Source organism: Python bivittatus, unplaced genomic scaffold (assembly GCF_059951505.1).
Source record: "Python bivittatus isolate LINGU-HERP-01145 unplaced genomic scaffold, Pbiv_v1 ctg000960_np1212, whole genome shotgun sequence".
In the NCBI taxonomy this organism is placed as follows: Eukaryota; Metazoa; Chordata; class Lepidosauria; order Squamata; family Pythonidae; genus Python; species Python bivittatus.
The window spans coordinates 3,085,559-3,105,002 of NW_028277124.1; the positions used below are offsets into that span (position 1 = coordinate 3,085,559).

The 19,444-nt window shown below is 38.8% G+C and overlaps 1 long non-coding RNA gene across 1 annotated transcript in view; it reads left to right on the forward strand.

The window, feature by feature from the left end:
• Positions 1-10,853, forward strand: part of LOC148213613 (uncharacterized) — a 45,491-nt gene extending 34,638 nt beyond the window's left edge. The window contains exon 3 of the long non-coding RNA XR_015794212.1: positions 8,682-10,853. This is a non-coding gene — a long non-coding RNA (uncharacterized LOC148213613). The remainder of the gene's footprint in view (positions 1-8,681) is intronic.
• Positions 10,854-19,444: the final 8,591 nt, after the last annotated feature.

Sequence of the window (19,444 nt, forward strand, 5' to 3'; positions counted from 1 at the left end):
AGCTGAAAATTAATGCAAGTTAAATTGTAAGTGGAAGTGAAGTTTTATTAAAATAATAAGCTAACAAAAAAACTGGGCTAGCATTATGAAGAATGGTGTTGGGCAAAATGCCCTCTGGGATAGAGGAAGCAAAGTGGCTCATATGTTAGATTTTGGATAGAGAAATAGCAATATATTTCCTGTTGGGATATGTTTCTTGAAGTAGATATTATAGCCTTTGAGAGTTAACTTTCAAATAAGCATGCTTAAGATTGCAGCCTAAACACTAATTGTAATAGATATGCTCCTGTATTGATAGGATTATAGTTGAGCATATATTGGAATTCCTTCTTTCAGATGGATTCATTCTCTGTGTGAAAAGTCATGTAACAGTGGCACTAATAAAGTGAGGGTAAAGGAGACAGCCAATTTGGGATCCATAGGCACAGAAGGTCTACTAGTATTTCTCTTCCCACCAACCTCTTGCTACCACCATCTCTTCCTCCTCTTCTTCTTCCTTCTCCTCTTCCTGCTCCTGCTCCTTCTCCTGAACCAGCCATGTCTCAGCAACAGGAAAAGGCATTGGAATTAGAGCCCAGGGGGGCTCTGGTGGCTTCTTTCAGTCCTGCTTGGAAAAGATATATATACAGTATGTAGATGTACTGCATCTGGGCTGCAAAACTCAAGTCTATCACAAGGTGGCAGCAAAGAGTTACAGAAAGCTCTAAACATGGCTGCCATTTCTACTTTCCAGATTCTTGCATTCCAGATATGGTGTGTCTAAAAGAGAAAGACTTCAGCGAGGCCAAATTGGAGGGAGATCTTCAAATGGGAGGGTACATTGCGATAGGAATTTGAGCAGGAGTGGAGAAGGAATATTTTGGAGGACTGAGGAGATATGGGGAAACCCTTGCTGCTGTAGTGTTGGGGAAGAAGCTGCTATGTCAGCCTCTCCCTTTCTCCCACTCTCCGTCAACTGCTGTGGCTGTATACTTGGCCCCTGAATCTCATACCGGGGAAATTAACTAAGCACCAACAAGAGAACTGTAACCTAGAGAAACTCCAACCTTCCACCCTCCATCAGCTGATGACCCCAACATTCCATCTCCTTCACAATGAACTTCTTCAGCTCTGCAACCCTCTGGAAAGGCCAATTTTGCCAAACAAACTCCCCCCAGGCACACTGACAAGGACCTGCCTAGCTTCCCCAAACTGGCCAGCCAATCAGATCCCGAGGATTTCCTGCCTTGTAGCCTTCAACTTCTATAAAAATCTTTGCTTTTCCATTGTTTGCGGTCCCTCTTTCTTGTAAAACAGGCACCCAGTGATTGTTGCAATAAACATGGTTCTTCTACTCAGTGTTGTGTTCCTTCTTCAGATTGAATCCACAACATGCTTTCTGAGTGGGGGAGTTCCATCACTGGATCTTATCAGCAGCTTCCACCAGGGTCACTCTCAGAGTCATTGGAGTGGGATATAATTTGTGTGGATAAAGGGCCTTTCATCCAGGAATTGGGAGAGGTTAGTGAGGGGAGTGCAAACTTCTAGTTGCTTCCTTTGCTATTTATTGCATAAAAAAAGAGGCTAAAAATGAAAAGGTACAACGTTATTACAAAGGGGCAATTCTTTGAGGAGTAGAAAACACACGTCTGCCAAGCCAGCTGAGATTTTAACTCAGGTACATGTCTTACTGAAAATAATATAGAGCAGAAGAATGAGGATCCCAAAGTGCATCATCCTGAAAGATTTGTAGTATGTGGACTTTATTATGCTTGGCATTATTTTCATGCAGGGGACCATCATCCATTTAGTTGGTGACAACTATTATCCCTCTTCTCAGCCAGTTAGCTGTGGATTGGATAAACAGATGTGAATGGGTGAAAACTTGGAAGGATACCTTTTTTTTTTTAAAATAATCCTGAAATGTATAACAGTATGACTTCCAATATGAAATAATGGAATAGACACCGTCTGTCCTAATACATGGACAAAGACTTTACTAAGTGTTACAACTTGCTTCTTGGCAGCTCAAATAGATCAAAATAAATACTTGCTTTATTTCAATGCACATGTAATTATCTGGAGAGGATTTTAAAAATGCAGATGGATAGAGAAATTCTATAGATGAGAATATGTGAACTAACATGCTGGAATGACATAAACCATGACAGGCTACTGTAATTCAATCCAAAATGTCAGTGCCTTTTCACTGAAGCCTTTGTAGCTTAGAGTATCACTGAAGCTTTTGTAGCTTGGAGTATTGGCCAGGAATACAATTTATCAATCCAGAATTAAATGGTAGACAATATACGTATTTAGAAGGAGGGGTCCATTTTGTATAATTACTCACGAATCCAAAGCAGTACTAAATTTCCTTTGTTACATTTTGATAATGGAGAGAATAATAGAAGTAAACTTCACAAAGAATAGGGATTATTTCTGAAATCTGTTAAGTATTAGCTTTTCCCTTCTTCTGTATAACATTGTTTGGTTTAACCCCAAATCTGATATAATTATGTTCTGGTTTCTGCAAATGATCTATCTGCCCAGCAACTGCCAAGAATGGGAAGGGATGGAGAGGGAAGCAGGGAATTGTAATATCAGGCCAAAAGGTAAGTTGAGATAGACTTTATACTAAGGGAATAATACAGTTCTTGGAATATATTGGTATATTCTTTTACCCCGATCCAAGCTGTTTTAACTTGAGCCTTCAATACAAAATGTATGAGCTTCATTCTGGACTTCATACAGCTTCTGAAAATTCTTTGGATGACAGCTTAAAGCACCTGAGAATTTAAATATATTTATTCCTTCAATTCTGCATTGCTTTGCATGTGTTAATACTGAAGCACTACCTGTCATGGGCTTCTCCTGTCACCTCTCTCTGCTGGCTCCTCTGGCATTCAACACAGTTTCCCGGTGCTTTGACCCAAGCTATTGTCTCATCTTGAAATGTGCCACATCTTTATCTATCCTCTTTGCAAGATCAGCAATGAAAAAGATATTTCTCCATCTTTTAATTTAATATTTGGGTAATTTTGATTTAATGAGACAGCATGTATTTTTGGTGGGGGGCATGAGGGGCACTATTTTGTTGCATTCTTGCTGATTTCTAACTTATTGTTGTAGTTAATTTTATAATTTAAATATATTATTATTATTTTTTGGTTAATTATTATACTAGCTGCCCCAGGAACCTGTTTGGTGACTATGAATTTTAAAATAATAATCATAATAATACTCATAATAAAATTACACACACTTCTTATCACTAGTGGGTCCTTAAAACCTACCACCCAAGGTAATCTGAGATGTAAGAACTGAGGTTGGTATCTTCTGCATCAAAGTACTCACTCTGTTGCTAAGCAGTGACATCACCTTACACTTATGCAAAGAGAAGAATGAGATTCCCAACCTCATCATCCATTACCCTACCTTCCATGAGATGGAGAACTAATTTCTGAAGCAGTCTTCAAGTTTTGTAGGTTCCCTGGCAATACATAGCCTTGAAAAATTGGGATTCTAAACTGCATTGGAAAACCTAGACATATAAATTTAATAAATAAATAAATATGCTTCTTTATTTTCAAAACTATCCTCTCTAAGTAATGGAGGCCGATGGGGCAGAAATAGCATGCTTGTCTTTCCTCTTCCTTCCTGTGTGTTGATTAAATAAAGAAAGTAGAATGCTTGAATAGGCCTATAGCGTTCTATACCTTGAACCAGTAGATATCATCAATGGCATGGATCTGACTTGTTCCCATAACCCACTCCCCCCACCATTCATCTTACAGAACTCATCACATGATGTGACATATTTGACTTTCTTCACAATCATCTGCAGTAATCAAACATGTGCAGCAGTTAACATTATCCTGATGGCCAGTCACAAGGTGGATTCATTAGACATTGTAAAGGAGTCGTAGCAGGTCGCACCAAGTAGCTCAACATGGCTGATCTTAAGAAAAGCTAAATGGAGTTGGACCTGGTTAATACTTAGATAGAAGACCACCAGGGCTGGAAAAAGGCAATGCAAAGAAAATAACATGAATGTATCTGTGTACTCACCCAGAATTGAGTTCTGGATGCTGTCATCAGGGGTAGCTCCACATTTTCTGTACCAATTAATGAACAAGGTTAATCTCCTGGAAGTTCAGCAGCACAGATTAAAAATAAAATAAACACTATTAATTGAGACATTTAGTTGGATAGCTCAGTGATATTTCAGTTTCTAGTATAGCAAATCCTGTATGTATTTCAAATTCATGCAATAAAACAAACCTGCTTTTTCAGCCATAAAGCAAAGAACATTTATTTTAGTAGAATATCACATTTCAGCTTTTACTTTAAGGAGCCTTTTCCTCAGTAACTAAACAAATCTTTAAGAATGCCAAAAATTAGTTTCTGGTAACCTTCTAATTTTAAAATTACCCATGAAATCTTCAAGGATTGTCTAGGATCCTTTTCTATTTTTCCTATTTTTATCCTGTGGCTTTGGCCAAAGGCAGCATCAGCCTGACCTTGCCTGAGCTTGAAACAATCGGTAAGACTTGATCTGCTTAATACTTGGATGGGAGACCAGTAGGAAAAGCAAGAGATGTTGACTAGACTGGGAGTTTAAAAAAATCCCAGAAATAGAATATGAGAAGCAGCTTCTTTACTGTTGCAAGAAAACAGCCTCGATGTGTCTGTGATGTCACCAGGAGTTGAGCTAGAAGCATGGCCTTCCTTTTACCATGGCAGTATTGCAGTTTTCTGACTTCTAAATGTCTAATTATTTAGTTGACTTTTCCATTAATTGATGCGCTGCAGGCTCTCAAATGGACTTATGTCTTTTTAAAGGATTGATGTCCATTTGCCTTTCTACCCAACAACTCTGAAAATCTGAATTTAGAGTTGAATAATGTAAACCAAAACTGCTCTCTTTCATTGTTTTAACAGGAAACAACTGCCTACCAGATTTTGCTGAACTATAACCTCTTGGATACAGCAATGATTGGCCATGCCAGCTGGGGCAGCTGAAAGTTGTAGTTCAGTGAGTGAACTAAAGTTAATAGAAATCCCTGAACCAAAGTTAATTTTAAAAGAGTTGATTGATCAAAGAGTAATGCTTTTAAGGACATGCTTATTTAATTTTTCTTTGGTTATTTGGATTCTGGTACGTTACTGTCATACAGAATGAATGAAATACAATAATAAATGGGTTTTTCTTTCTAATAATGAAGGACAGATTTTATTTATTAATAGAAGAATTCTATATATGGCTATCCCAATAGCTACAGTGTATTGAATTCAATTGGACTTACTTCCAGTCAAGCGTCTATACAATTAAAGCCTAAATTCTCTCATACTTCCTTCAGCATCTTGGGAAGACACCCATCTTTGGATTTTATTAATCAGATCAAATGTCAAGATAGGAGAGCAGTGACCGTATCTAGGTGTTTTAGCTTATATACATGAGAATTCAAAGGTTAATGTGGTTGAAAATAGACCCTCCAGCTCCATTGCCATAGCCTAGCTCTTCTGTAGACCTTTGTGCCCTGAACACAAAGATCTATGAATGGGCATGGGTGATTCTGACTTAATTCATTACACAAAGATCTTTACAGACCTTTAGATTGAGGGCAGGGTTTAATATTAGCCCAGTTTCAAATTCAGATGGATTCCTGATACCTCTTAGAACCTATTACTAGTTGTATGATGTATTACTCGCTTTTCTCCCCTCTTTTAGAAGAATAATATTAATAACCACACAGATTAGCATTTTCTACTGTAAAGAAATCTCTTTTTATTATTCAAGAATATTATTCTGAGTTTTACTATGAGCTGCTTAGGATAAACACCAATTTGAGAGAGTTGGAAGGAAGATGTTCAAAAAACTTCATGGCTCTTTGACTCAGTCTGTCGGACAAAGACATCTAAGTGGATGCCAGGTGGACTTCTCTAGCTTGGCTCAAAGAAACTTGGAAATTACAATTTGGGATGAAGGCCAAAAAGAATCACATAGAGGTTTTTCCTACTCTCTTCCTCATTCCTCTGAAGCCACAGTTCCAAAGGTTCTATAAGGAGGTTGGTTGAACTGGATTAAAGGCTAGTTTTTCTATTAAAATGAGCCTCAAAGGGCTTTGAGATCATTTTTTAAATGCAGGCATATCATAGCGGCAAACTGAATCCTGCTAAGCCAGAGCCGCTCAGTCAGCTGTTACCTCTTGAGGTATTAAATTTCCACTGCATCTTGCCACAGTGGGTACAAAGTTGGAGAGGTGTGTCTTTTTCTTTACTTGGAAGAAAAAGAGGAGGCATCTGCAGCATGGTATTGTGGGGCAACTCTCACCTTCTATTATCTACCTTAAATCTTTCTCTTAACTGTGCATATGAAAACCATTGAAAACTAAATCCATCTGCAGCCAATTCCTCTTTTGACTTCATCTTATATTTTCCATGTTCCTGTTCTAACAACTCTTGATAAGTTAACCATTTCTCTTTACCTGCTGTTTCTTTCCTAGAAAATGCTTCTTGTGCTGAGACCCATAAAGGCATTTTTGGGCACAGTTTATACCTGTTTATATCTCTTTCATATTCTCAATATGGCACTTCTACTATAATGATTTTTAAAATCTACATTAACCTTATTGTGTCATAGAAAACCATGCCATCTGAGGGTTCCAGCCTATTCTTGAAGATGTTCACCAGAATGCTGTGTGGCAAAACATTGGAAAGAATATGACAATAATACTGTAAACAATAAAGCTGTTTCTCTGCATAGAATGTGGGTGGGTGGGATAAACTTCTATTAAAAAAATTAAAAAACACCATTTTATAAGAAGGGTTCAATTCGATTTCCTTTCAAAGGAAAAAAAAGAGGCCTTCACAAAAAAGATGTGCCATTCTAAATATTAATGTTCAAAAGCATGAAATTATATACAACCACAGCAGAAAGGAAAACTGAATGGAAAGGGAATCTAGGCCCCTCAATCAATATTTGTCCCTGTACATATTTTTTCATGGTTCAGTCGGTTTTGCCTTCTGCTCTTCAACATTCAGGCATTCTGTAGTATTAAAAACAGGTGAATGATTATAACAAAATTTTTAATCCCATTGGGGTTTAAAATAAACCTCCCCTCTCAATGATTTTTTTCAGTGAAGTTAAAAAGCATTTGCAATTTCCTTTGCATTTCATAGCATTGTTATTGTCAAATGGTGTACTGGAAAATAAAGGCACACGAGGATGTAAAATCTGTTCTGCCCCCCAAGGTAGCCCACTACATTTCTTTGCCTCTCTACTCTCCCACAGTGCTCTTCTTCCAGACACCATCTACTATCAGGAACAGCTTTGCAACCTTTCTGTCCTAGGGTTGCTTAGAACAGGGTTCCTCAACCTCAGCAACTTTAAGATGGGTGGACTTCAACTCCCAGAATTCCCTAGCCCCATGGCTGGCTGGGGAATTCTGGGAGTTGAAGTCCACCCATCTTAAAGTTGCTGAGGTTGAGGAATCCTGGCTTAGAACATTCCATTTCCCAAAAATAGAAGCCTTCTTCAGAAAAGTGCTCCATACTTTCCAAACATTGGGAGCAGAAGTTTCTGCACCCAGGAGATTTCTCTAGCCAGATGCTTCCAGTATGATTTTGAACAACCCTAGAAGAAATCTTGTGGAGATTCTCCATGAACAGAAATATCTCCTTACTGCAAAAATTCATCACTCCATGATGGCCAAGGCAGTGAGAATGCGAGATCTCTTACTTGTCTAACAGTCTCCAACACATGTACTGTATGTAAACTTGGCATTCATCACAAATTTCCTCAAACAACTCTTAACCATTAGATTCCCCAGTTCTTTCCTCCAGTTTTCTTTAAGTCATATCCTTAGTTTTTAATGTCCCTAATCTTTTCATGCAACCTTTACTAATTTTAAAAGGCTTTGCCTAGGAAAGACTAGATCTTCTTCTTCCCTCTGAAACATTTGGAGACTGGTGATGAGCTGAATTAAATGTTGCCCCACAAGCACAGAGTAACCTGTCAAAGTAGGTTTCCCTCCTTCCATTATAGCAATTGGCACTCAAATAGGGCAAGAGTTTCCTCTTAGCTCAGTGTGGTCATACCTCATCAATTCTGCTTTCTTTCTATAGTTTAGTAGCATCTGGAGGACCACAAGTATCTTGCTCTTGGCCTAAATTATGGTAATAAAGTGAATTTGCACTAAAGCTAAGCAAATTCTGGATGGAAGATAGTAGCAGAAAGCCAAACTTAGACAAATCATTATACAATGGAGTAAAAGTTCCTATTCGTATAGTACGTTTTTAGTACAGAGCTCTATGATAGTGGTTTCTGAGGGCTTCTGACAGTTTACCAAAGACATAATGGCAACTGTTCCATCCTTACTATAAGCAGTGTATAAAGAATACACTCTTGCTGGAGTGAACATGATCTGGGAAAAGAGATATTTGTGGAGAGAATAACGCATGGTGGGTTCGGCCAGCAAGACTGATGGCAGTTTGTGCTTCTATCTAATTTCTGATTTCTGAGGCTCATTTTCCCCTCCTGTACCAGAGTTACTTTCTTATTTTCACATTGGAAAAAAGTTGCTGTTAGGGTTTGTAGAAGTAAAGTGTATGTACTTGCAAAGATGCTCTCTGGATATGTTTATGCATCAACGTTTTATGTATTTGCTACATTTTAAAGCAATGTATTTATCCCGTCTTAGGACTCTTCCAAACAAGGATGGTGTCATGGTGGGCTCAGATTTGGACTCAGAGGAGGAGACAGACGAGCACTGAGTTCCAGAAGTGCCCACAGACAGTGAGCCATCAGCTCCAGAGGCACCAGACAGACTGCCGTCTGAGCAGGCAGAGGTGGGGCTAGCCAGCAATCAGCAGACACAGCTGCCTCTGCTCTCCAAAGACGAAGGAGGGGAATTTTGACCTTTGGGCTTCATCTGACTATTCTCTCTGTCTGCCCGCTGTTTTGGACTGTACTCGCTAAGGCAAGCTTGCTAAGCATTGGGACTTGTTGCTTTACTACTTGAGTGTGTGTGTGTGTGTTTGCACTCGTACTTACTTTACCAGTCATTTCTAGTAAAGCGTTGCAACCACCTCTTCATGTGCACGTGTGTTGGCTTGGAATGGCACAGATGGGGATTCATCAACAGACTGAGATTACACCCCTCCCATGTTTCCCACTGAAAGATCTGCCAGCACTGTTTCGGTCCAAGAGCCAGAAGATGGAGGCAAGGCAAAGGTTTCTTCAGATGGAGGAATGCCCTGCCCACAAGCTCTATAGAGCTGTAGGATCTCAAAAACAAACTAGCTTTGCACTGGTTTCAAGCACACGTTAGTGATGCCAGAAATGGATCGGCTTAGCTACCAAACAGGAATGATATCAAAGAGCGCAGAGCTGCTCTTGAAGTAGGGCCAGTGCTGAGTGCAGAAATGCCCTAAAAAATCTTCAAACAGTACATAATCGGTTAAAAAAAAGGGTAGAGGCTGGTCATCCAAGGCCTAAATGCTATTGTTTAAGATAGACTATAGTAACTGATGGTATACTTGAAAGGTTTACTTGAACCTCTATGCATCAGAGAGCTTCAGGATATTCTATCAGATTAGGAGGAGAAATTCCAGATCAGTAACTCATGTACAGATGTGTTAGGCAGCCACATCTGAGGATAGGTTATTTTGATAAGTCTCTGCATTGGCAGTATCTGAATATCCAATTAACTCCAACGTAGAAACATTTATCTTTTCAGCTTTCTGGAAGATGTCAATGGAGTAATGATACTCCAGACATTGTTAGCAAATACACACTGATAAGTAACTGCAGGATGCTGTTCTTGACATGACATGTCATTACTGTTTTCAGGAATGCTTTTATGTAACAACATTGGGAACGGTGGAAAAATCTTAGGCTGTTTATCTTCCTTTGTCAATGTTAAATGTGAGGTGATAAGTATCTTTTTAATTTGGGGAAAGTTAGTTGGTGTTATCAGGAGGGACAGAGGCCTTTTCTCTGTAACTTGCAATGTCACCCACTCATCATAATGGTCATTATCATGGTCCCCCCCTTGCTCTGGGCAGTGTACCTTCTAGCCAGCCAGTGGGAGAAATGCCAAATTCCAAAAGAAGTGCAAAAGGGGTTTTGTCCCATGGTAAGAAGGGAAGCCAACTAGCCACTTTTTGGAGCAAAGGAAAGGGAGAATCCCAGAAACTGGGGAGGGGGGGGAGGGACAAAGCAGCTATTCCTACCATTGTAAAACTGACCTGTAGCTGTGGAGGAAATCCTACAAAACTATAATCTAATTTGCAAAAATTAAACGGCGTAACTTTCCAAGATGGAAAGAACTCCATGGGGATACACAAGGCAGTAGTAATCTCAGATCACCATATCTGCATTTTTGTAGCTCAGATCTGGTAGCTTTTGCTAAGGCCAAGGACTAGCAATATCCACTCAACTCTTCTCTTTTTATATTGTAAATCAGCGGGCAAGACTAATCTTCCTTTTTCTTAACTGAAACAAACAAAACGTCTTGAAAAGTGGATTACAAATTTAAGAAATAGTTAAACAGAAAGCTGCCCAAGATCATAACTTGTTTTCAAGTGTAGTGATCAAATAAATGTATAAATGAAAAAATAACATACATTAAACTTACATTTTACCTGTAATTTTGAACTCTTTGAGTTGAAGAATGTTCAAATGCTTTCACGGGGCTTTTTTTTTTTTGTTTGATTGAAAGAATTTGTAATTGGATTTTCAAATGTGCTGCTTTCATCTTGGGCAGTACAATACACACTTGGATAATAACACGGCTATGTCATTAGAAAGAAATCCATTTATGGGTTTAGGCATAAAATGAGATACAGAAGGAGACAATAAAATGCTTTCTAACATAATATATCTTATTTTTCATTGTATTCCATGCTTGCATTATGAATATGTAATTTTAGAAGTGCATTACCAGTACCATTCACCTGATCAGTAGCTCCTGTCTGTGAGCTTCTTTGCTATCAAACTGTTCTCACTATTGCATGAATATTTGTCAAACTTTATACAACTTTATTATAGATCATAATCAGTGGAAATGGAAACAGTCAAGACCAAAGCAAAGCAAAACAAAACCAAGCCCCTACAAAAAAAAAGTGTGGGGGGAGGAATATGAACATATATAAATGGTTATCATCTTCAAAACTTCCTCATCCCCATGTAATACTGGCTCTTTCTATGTTTTACTAAGGTCATTCTGCTTTTAAGGCTCCTATCTGATAGCTTTAGGAATTTAGACACATGTTTTCACCATTTTCTGCAAAGAACAAGAATGTAGAACTGGGGGTAATCTAAGACGACCGTGGAGTTTTACTCTTTCTAATGTGGTTGTCATCCATGGGTCCTTCCTTTTATTCAAGTCTGCTCTAGCTCCATCCTGGCATGTTTGAGGGTTTTCTTCTACTTGCCTTAATCCATTTGAAATAGAGTTGAGACTATTTCTTGGGATGGGCCACCAAAAATTTACATTAGAAAAAGTTCACAAAAGGAAACATTCAATGAATCAGAACCACTGGCTGAGTGTATCCCAGCAGCACAAATAGGAGCTATTAACCTTTGTGGGATATTGACCTGTCTTTGGACCATCAGTTCTTTGTAACTTTTTTGCTTCTTTGGGTTGCCATTGGTAGTAGACTACATTATGAAGTTTTTTTTTTTCATAAGGGTGATTTGCAGACTAGGTTCCAGGAATACTTACCCAGTAACTTCATTGCACCTTTTTATATTTGTCCTTTTCTTCCAATTTGAGTCAGGCAGAGGAATCACAAAATGGTTGTAAGGCGGCAGTGATGGGCTGAAGAAGGAAGGCAGATGAACTAAAAAACAGCTCAGATAAGGCAATGATGGTAAATAGACTGGATTGCCCATAAATTGGGTTTAACCTGTTATAAGAGATCAGATTTGCAGTTTTGAGGAATTCCTTGATCGGTGTGTTGATTTGTTCAGAGATTGTGGCAATGGTAGCCTTTTCTCAGCTCAGTTTGGTGCCCCAGCAATGCACTTTGGAGGAAACAACAATGACTTCGCCTGGCATCTTTTCATCCACAAACTTTCTGTTTGGGCATCTACATAGGACTCCCTTTTGAGAGGGTTTGGAAAACAAACTTAAAACAAATACAACAACCAGACTCCTGTCCTAAGCTGCCCATAGACATCTTATAACAACTATCCTAAGTGTTTAAATTTCTAATGTATTTCTGAGCTATGTTAAAGTTGATGTTTAAAAGCTCCAGAGGACTTGGAAACAGGTTATAAAAAACCCCAAACACATGTTCTCTGTCATGCCTTAAGGCACACTGATGATTCTTTTCTGCCTGCCCTCAACTTCTAAAAGTGTAATGATAACATCTAGAACTTTCTCAGCTGTAGCACCAGCCTGGGAACTAGGTTTTTAACAGGATTTTTGTAATTCATTTTATGATATGACTTGGTTTATGCTGAACATCTGAATGGTGAGCTACATGTAAGTTACCAAACGGCACTGTGCAATGCTTTGGATCCAGTTCGAAGGAGTGTTTTGTACTGGCTAGGAGTGTAAAAGCACCTCCTGTTTCAAACTCATTAAAGGAACTGCACCTATTTCCTCATGATCCTGGAAATAATTCCAAAGCACATGCTCTGAATCAATTCAGAGGCACTGCACAGCCTTAATCAATAATAAATAAAATGTCAGCAAGCTCAGGTGTTATGAAAATCTATACACTGTATTTGGAAAAGCACACAAATCCAAAGGGTCCTTCTCTCTCATTCTCTCTCACTGCAAAAGAATGGAAAAAGTGATTCAAAGGGTATCATGTTTCCAGGGGGGAAAAGTAGACACAAAGGTGAAGTCCACAGGTAGGAGTGGAATGCCATCCTCTTCTTCGTGTCTCTTAACAACTGGCATTGACAAGCACAGGAAATTCTATACAGGAGTGGTCATCATGACTAGCAGTCAATGACAGTCTTTTTTCTTCAGGAATCAGATTTTAATTTTTCCACATTTGCAGTCATCACTACATCTTGTGGTAGTGAGCTCCACGGTCTAACTCTGCCCATTGTAAAAAACAAACAAAAAAACAAAAAAACAACTAACCTAAAATATGTTATTTGACTGGAATCTCCCACAATTAAGATGTATTGAATTAGTGTTTCTCAACCTCAGCAACTCTAAGGTGTGTGGACTTCAACTCCCAGAATTCCCCAGCCAGCATGGGACAGAGAGAAATGATCTCCTTGTCCACTTCCTCTGGAATAGACTCAGTTTTATGCACCCTTTATCAAATCCACCCTTACTTTTTTTTTTCTAACTTGAAAACACTGACTTTTTTTAAACAAGAGAGTCCTTCTAGACGTTTGATCATTTTAGCTGTCATGTTGGCTGTCCATGGGGGATGTAAGTCAAAATCTGCAAAATGGTGGCTACAGCATTGTGATTGAAGCCCGACTCCTTTTGAACATGTGTACAGTGTTACTACATGTAGAAAAGAGGCAGGGCTTCAATCACAATGAAGTGATTTTCAGGTCTACAATATTCTTTTTTGAGATGAGCAAAACAGTATATAGCATTCCAAGGTTAGTCATAACATAGTTTTACATGAAGGCATTGTGATGCTGGCATGTTTATTTTCAATTCTTTCTCTAATAATTCCTAATAGGGGATTTACTTTTTTTCAAACTGCTTAAGTTCATGATCTTGTCCACCTGACTGCTACTACCTCAAGTTCCCTTTCTGGATCACTCATTGCGAGTTTCATTTTATCATACTGAGCCCCATTCATCTTGCATGGAAATGCTTTGAGAGCTTCCTGAAAACACTTTTCCTTTCACCACCCTCAGCTAACTTGGCTTCCTCATTGTTTATCCCTCAATACAGAATATGTACGAGCAACATAAGAAGACTTACTGGATTTTTTTTCTTTAATATTGCTTTCCACCATGTTAGCCAGAATGGTATTGTATTAACTACCCTTTAGTTTTCTGAAAATCTGATTCCTGGAAATATTGGCCTCCCCCCGCCCATGAGATCGAGTTTGTTGGTGTGTGTGTGTGTGTGTGTGTATGTATACACCCACACCCACATCCACACAAATACTTCAGAAAGGAATAAAATTCACCAGAGAGGAAGAAAACAGCAACACGCTACTCTTCCTGGATATCCTCATCAGCAGAGGAAACAACAGTAAATTAGACACCCAAGTTCATTGGAAGACAACCCACACCAATCAAGTACTCCATTACCAAAGTAACAACCCAACCTCCCACAAGAGGAGCTCTGTAAGAACATTATTTAAGCGAGCACAAGCGCATTGCATCAACCCAAAACAGCAGAAAAAGGAAAAAGACCACCTATACAACATCTTCCAACAAAATTGATATCCACACCACTTTATCAAAACGTGCCTGACCACTCAACCTACTACAACACAACCAACATAAGCTATGAAAAGGATCACACTGCCATACATCAGAAACATCTCAGAAACCACCAATAGACTATTACTACCACATGGCATCTCTGTAGCACACAAACCAACAAAATCACTCCAAAATAGCTTAAGTAAACCAAAAGACCCAGTAGCACAAGAAGAAAAAAACAGGAGTCATCTACAATATACAGTGTAAGGACTGCAACAAACACTGTGTAGGGCAGACAGGCAGAAGACTAGCAGAGCGCATCCACGAGTGCCAACTAGCAGTCAGAAGACATGATGAAAACTCCTTAATCTCACAACATACAGACAGACTTAATCATAGTTTCAACTGGGAAACTGTCAGCGTTTTAGACCAAGCTAAATCCAAAAATGCAAGAGAATTCTTAGAAGCTTGGTATTCAGACAAGGCAGCAATTAACAGACACATAGAGATAAACAGCATCTACATACTATTCCAAAGGGACAAAAGACCAGAAGATCGTCTCACCAGCAATCATCACCCAAATAAGCAAAGGTTACCACCAGCCACACAATCAAGCAGTAAACAATACCTTAATCAAGGAACTACCAGAAGAAAAAAATAGAACAAAACAAAGCCCCTACCCCCACCAGCACGGGCAAGGCATGCTACAGTATATACTGTAAATAGAGAGCAAGCCCCATCCCATTTTAGCCCTGAAGATGTTACCTAGCCGGGTAATGAAACGTTTGCAAGAAAAGAACCAAGCTCAGAGAACCCCAAGGACTCCAAAGTTTAACCCTGAGCTACTCGCCTCTATTGATGAAATTCTCTAGGGAAGCTACTCCACATCCAGGATTCCATCACTAAAAAGATTCTCTTTCTTCACTTGGAACTATCTTGTAGCAAAGTTTCTGTGATGATTCTTAAAGTTTAGATCTATGCTTACAGGACAAAGTCCCCTTCTAGATGCTACTTGGTTGCCCTCTCCCCTCTTTGGAAGAACTTTATAGTTCCCTCTGCCTTAAGAAGGCTCAAAATATTCTTAAGGATCCATCCCACCCGGGATATTCTTTTTTTGAACGATTACCATCTGGCAGACGGTACAGGATAATGAAAACAAGGAACAATAGGCTGAAGAATAGCTTCTATCTTAGAGCTGCAACTATACTGAATTCTATCATATAGTGCAGTATTAATGCAGCATCAGGGGTTGTGCAATATGGAATGTGAAGGTTGTGTTATATGTGTTTTATGTGTGTTATGTGTTTTATGGTTTTTATATATTTAAAGCTGCACTGGGGTGGCATTAATTTCGTTGTGCAAGTTGTACAATGACAATAAAGATTTCTATTCTATTCTATTCTATTCTATTCTATTCTATTCTATTCTATTCTATTCTATTCTATTCTATTCTATTCTATTCTATTCTATTTATATAAACTGTTATATAGGTAACAGTGACTGATGTTACCTTCTACCTACCCTTCTAATCCCCCCCCCCCCAGGCTCAGATCTTTTCAAAGCCTGGTTATTTCACTTCATCCCATGGTACCAAATGCTATAGATGGGGTATTGGAAATGTGTCTTTTTATGTGTTTAAGTCAGTTGCGAGTTAATGTCTTGCTTGCCTTTAACTTTTTTTTTTTTTTGGTACCTTTGAGTCAGAGGTGAGTCCTGAAAACTGCCTGGACTAGTCCCTGCAGTTTTCTTGGCAAGGTTTTTTGGAAGTTGTTTGCCATTGCCTCCTTCCTAGGGCTGAGAGAGGGTGACTGGCCCAAGGCCACCCAGCTGCTTTGTACCTCCTGGGACTAGAACTCACGGTCTCCCAGTTTCTAGCCTGATGCCTTAACCACTACACCAAGCTAGGTCTCTTGCCTTTAATATTGCATATATACATATAACTTTATTTCAGTCCCAGACCACAGCACATACAACAAACAGGTACTGTGGCCATATAAGTACACCCCCCCAACAACAGTACAAATATTTTTGTTTGAGATTGCTGATAAGCAAATTACTACCAAGATCAGCAGCTGGAAAACAGAAAATAACTGAGAGGAAATGAGACAGTTAGTTAAGGGAAAATGTAACTAAATTTTTACAAAGACAAATGTGAAGATAAGCCTTGCAGAACCAATTTAAAATCAGTATATTGAAATATTTGCTTGTAAAAAGACAAAACAGTCCCTCTCAGGTAGAAAAAAAGATCATTAGCTTTTTGAAGCAGAAATAGCTTAAGGCAAAGCCATAGAAACTACCCTGGTTCTCTTAGAAAGCTGCCAGACACGAGACTAACCTTATTTCTCCAGTGAAAAAGCTGCTGCTGCTGGTGGTGGCTGGTTAAGGCATCCAAAATAATGAAAAGGACTGTTTTATTTTGTGAGACAAAGTACACAAGATGAAGAGTCTGGGAATAGAAAATATGGCTGGGTGATTTAAACATGTTTAAAGATATAGTATAAGATACAGGAAAATATCTTCATTTTACAGGCGATGGTCAAAATAGTCAAGATGGTAGCCATGACGATGCAATTGGCAGCACTGTAACAGCTGCCAGTCTGACTTTTTTTAAGTATAACCTATGGACTCCCTGTCTGAGCACAAAACACTGTTTTTTGGATGTTTATGAAAGGAGGATCCCGATGACACAAGTGGGCTGGGAGCTGCCCTCCTGAGGATGCCTTTATATAGCAGTTTTGATACCATTACAAATCAGTATTTTTAATAAAAGATATGTAAAAGCAAAGATCAAATGAAGGGCCTCCTTCCTTCCTTCCTTCCTTCCTTCCTTCCTTCCTTCCTTCCTTCCTCCCTCCCTTCCTTCCTTCCTTCCTTCCTTCCTTCCTCCCTCCCTCCCTCCCTCCCTGCCTGCCTGCCTGCCTGCCTGCCTGCCTGCCTGCCTGCCTGCCTGCTTTCTTTCTTTCTTTCTTTCTTTCTTTCTTTCTTTCTTTCTTTCTTTCTTTCTTTCTTTCTTTCTTTCTTTCTTTCTTTCTTTCTTTCTTTCTTTCTTTCTTTCTCTCCACATTTGTTTTCTGTCCTGACAAATATTTCCCCCCACTCTCATATTTCCATTATGGCATATGGATCCATAACTTCATGTGATAAGATAAGTGTTATTTATAAATGAGTGAACACAGGGTCTAGTCTTTCTTGCGGGAGTTGCTCTTATTACTAGGGGACATTTTCCTTTTACTGGAAGTGGTTCAGAAAATCTCAGCAGGCTTTGGTACAATTATTGTAACCTCAGGTTTCCAGCTACTGCACTTCTAACTTTGCAGTTTGTCAACCAGTGGGAATTTAGCAAACTACTTGAAAGGAGTTCAGGTCAATCAGGCATTAAATCTACCTTCTTCTCACACACTAGATGGTCCTGACGCTTCCTGAAAGCTGCATTGTGCCTTTTCATATGGTGTGTTCATCAGGGACAGGAGCACTAGGGCTGGAAGGATAGTATCCAAAAATAAACATCTTTCAAGACATTCATCAGAGAGACTTTATCTTAAGTCAATCTCCCTATCTCAGTCTGTGTCTTTCTCTGTCCTGATTCTCTCCTGGAATATGATTATGGCATTCTTCCTCTTCAAATGAATTTCCACAGTAAAGGAAAAGGTACCCACTTTTAAAAACGTGTAGTTGTTTTATGGAGATATTGCAGGAATATTCTCTAAAAGAATGCCTTAATTTTAAAAGTCAGTGCTCTGAAATTGTACAGAATGAAAATTAGAGGTCAGTTCCAGTCTCTCAAATATAGCACAACCAAGCCAAGACAAATATCATGGTTAACTTATGGAAGAAATTTTCCATCCCTGTCTCCCACAGGAGCTTCCTGCATCCCATTCCACATTCTTCTGAGGCTTTTTAGAATTGCATGGACATCCATAGCAAAGGGACCTTTAGTCAAAATGACAAAATGTGCATTTTGACATTGTGATGCAAGCTATGTCCCTCATGTGCCAGTGTGTGATGTCATGATACAAATACAAAAGGGGCAGAGTTTGAATCGCAATGCCACAATGCCCATTTCATCACTTGTCTCCCCTGGATACCTATGGACCATCATTGGTTAGCATTGGGCAGCAAGAACTTCAATCACCTGGGTTGATCAACAAATCTCTCAGCATTCCCTATTCACCGAAGTGGATGGAACATAGCATTATGGACATCATGGAATGTAGTTTTACACTGTACTAATAAGTCTTGGAGAATGATGTGAACTAATTGCCTGAAAACAGAGAAAGACTGGGGAGCAGTGAAAGCAAGTCCTGAATCTGGACCAAGTCTCTGGTCTGACCTAGAAGTGTTCCTTTAATAAAAGACAAATAATAAAACAAGAATGATAATCTCAGGATAAAACAATGAGAAAACTATCTGGAACATGGAGCTTGGAAAGAAAATTCTACTTCTTTTCCCTTCATTCTCAAGTTTTTAGTGTTCAGTATAAGATGTGCAAGTATGAAGATGATGATCTTTGTTTCCATACAATTCACATGTGATTCCGTACAGTTCAGGATGCGGCATGATGAAATATCACATTCATTCTCATCACAATTGCAGATTCCCACTAATGAGCTGTGTGAATCTTAGATTTAAGCTGTCTTCTTCATCCAAGCAATTCCAGCAGGATTATATGATTCAGAAATGGCCATTTTTAATCCAAAGGATAAGTCCCTTCAGTCTGATGGACACATTCATTTATTTTCCTAGAAGCAGAAATTATTTTACAATTGTATAGTTTTATTTACTGATAATTTTAGTTAGTGGTAAATGTTTTAGACTGATTAATATTTTAATAAAATACTGTAAAATCCCATATTATGTAGCAGGCTTGATTAATTTCCAATGTCTAGTTTTTAAAACAACAGAATACTGGAGAAGGAAATCTTAATTTCCTCTCTCCTATATACACAGTGTAATAAATGAGACAATAGTTTCAAATATTTTTTTCCTGGAAAAGAAAGAAGAAATCAAGATATCTGTCAAGTCTATTTATACAGAATGGGTAACCCTGGGTCACAGGCAGTGCTAATAAAAAAGAATGACAAGCTATTTCTTTTAATG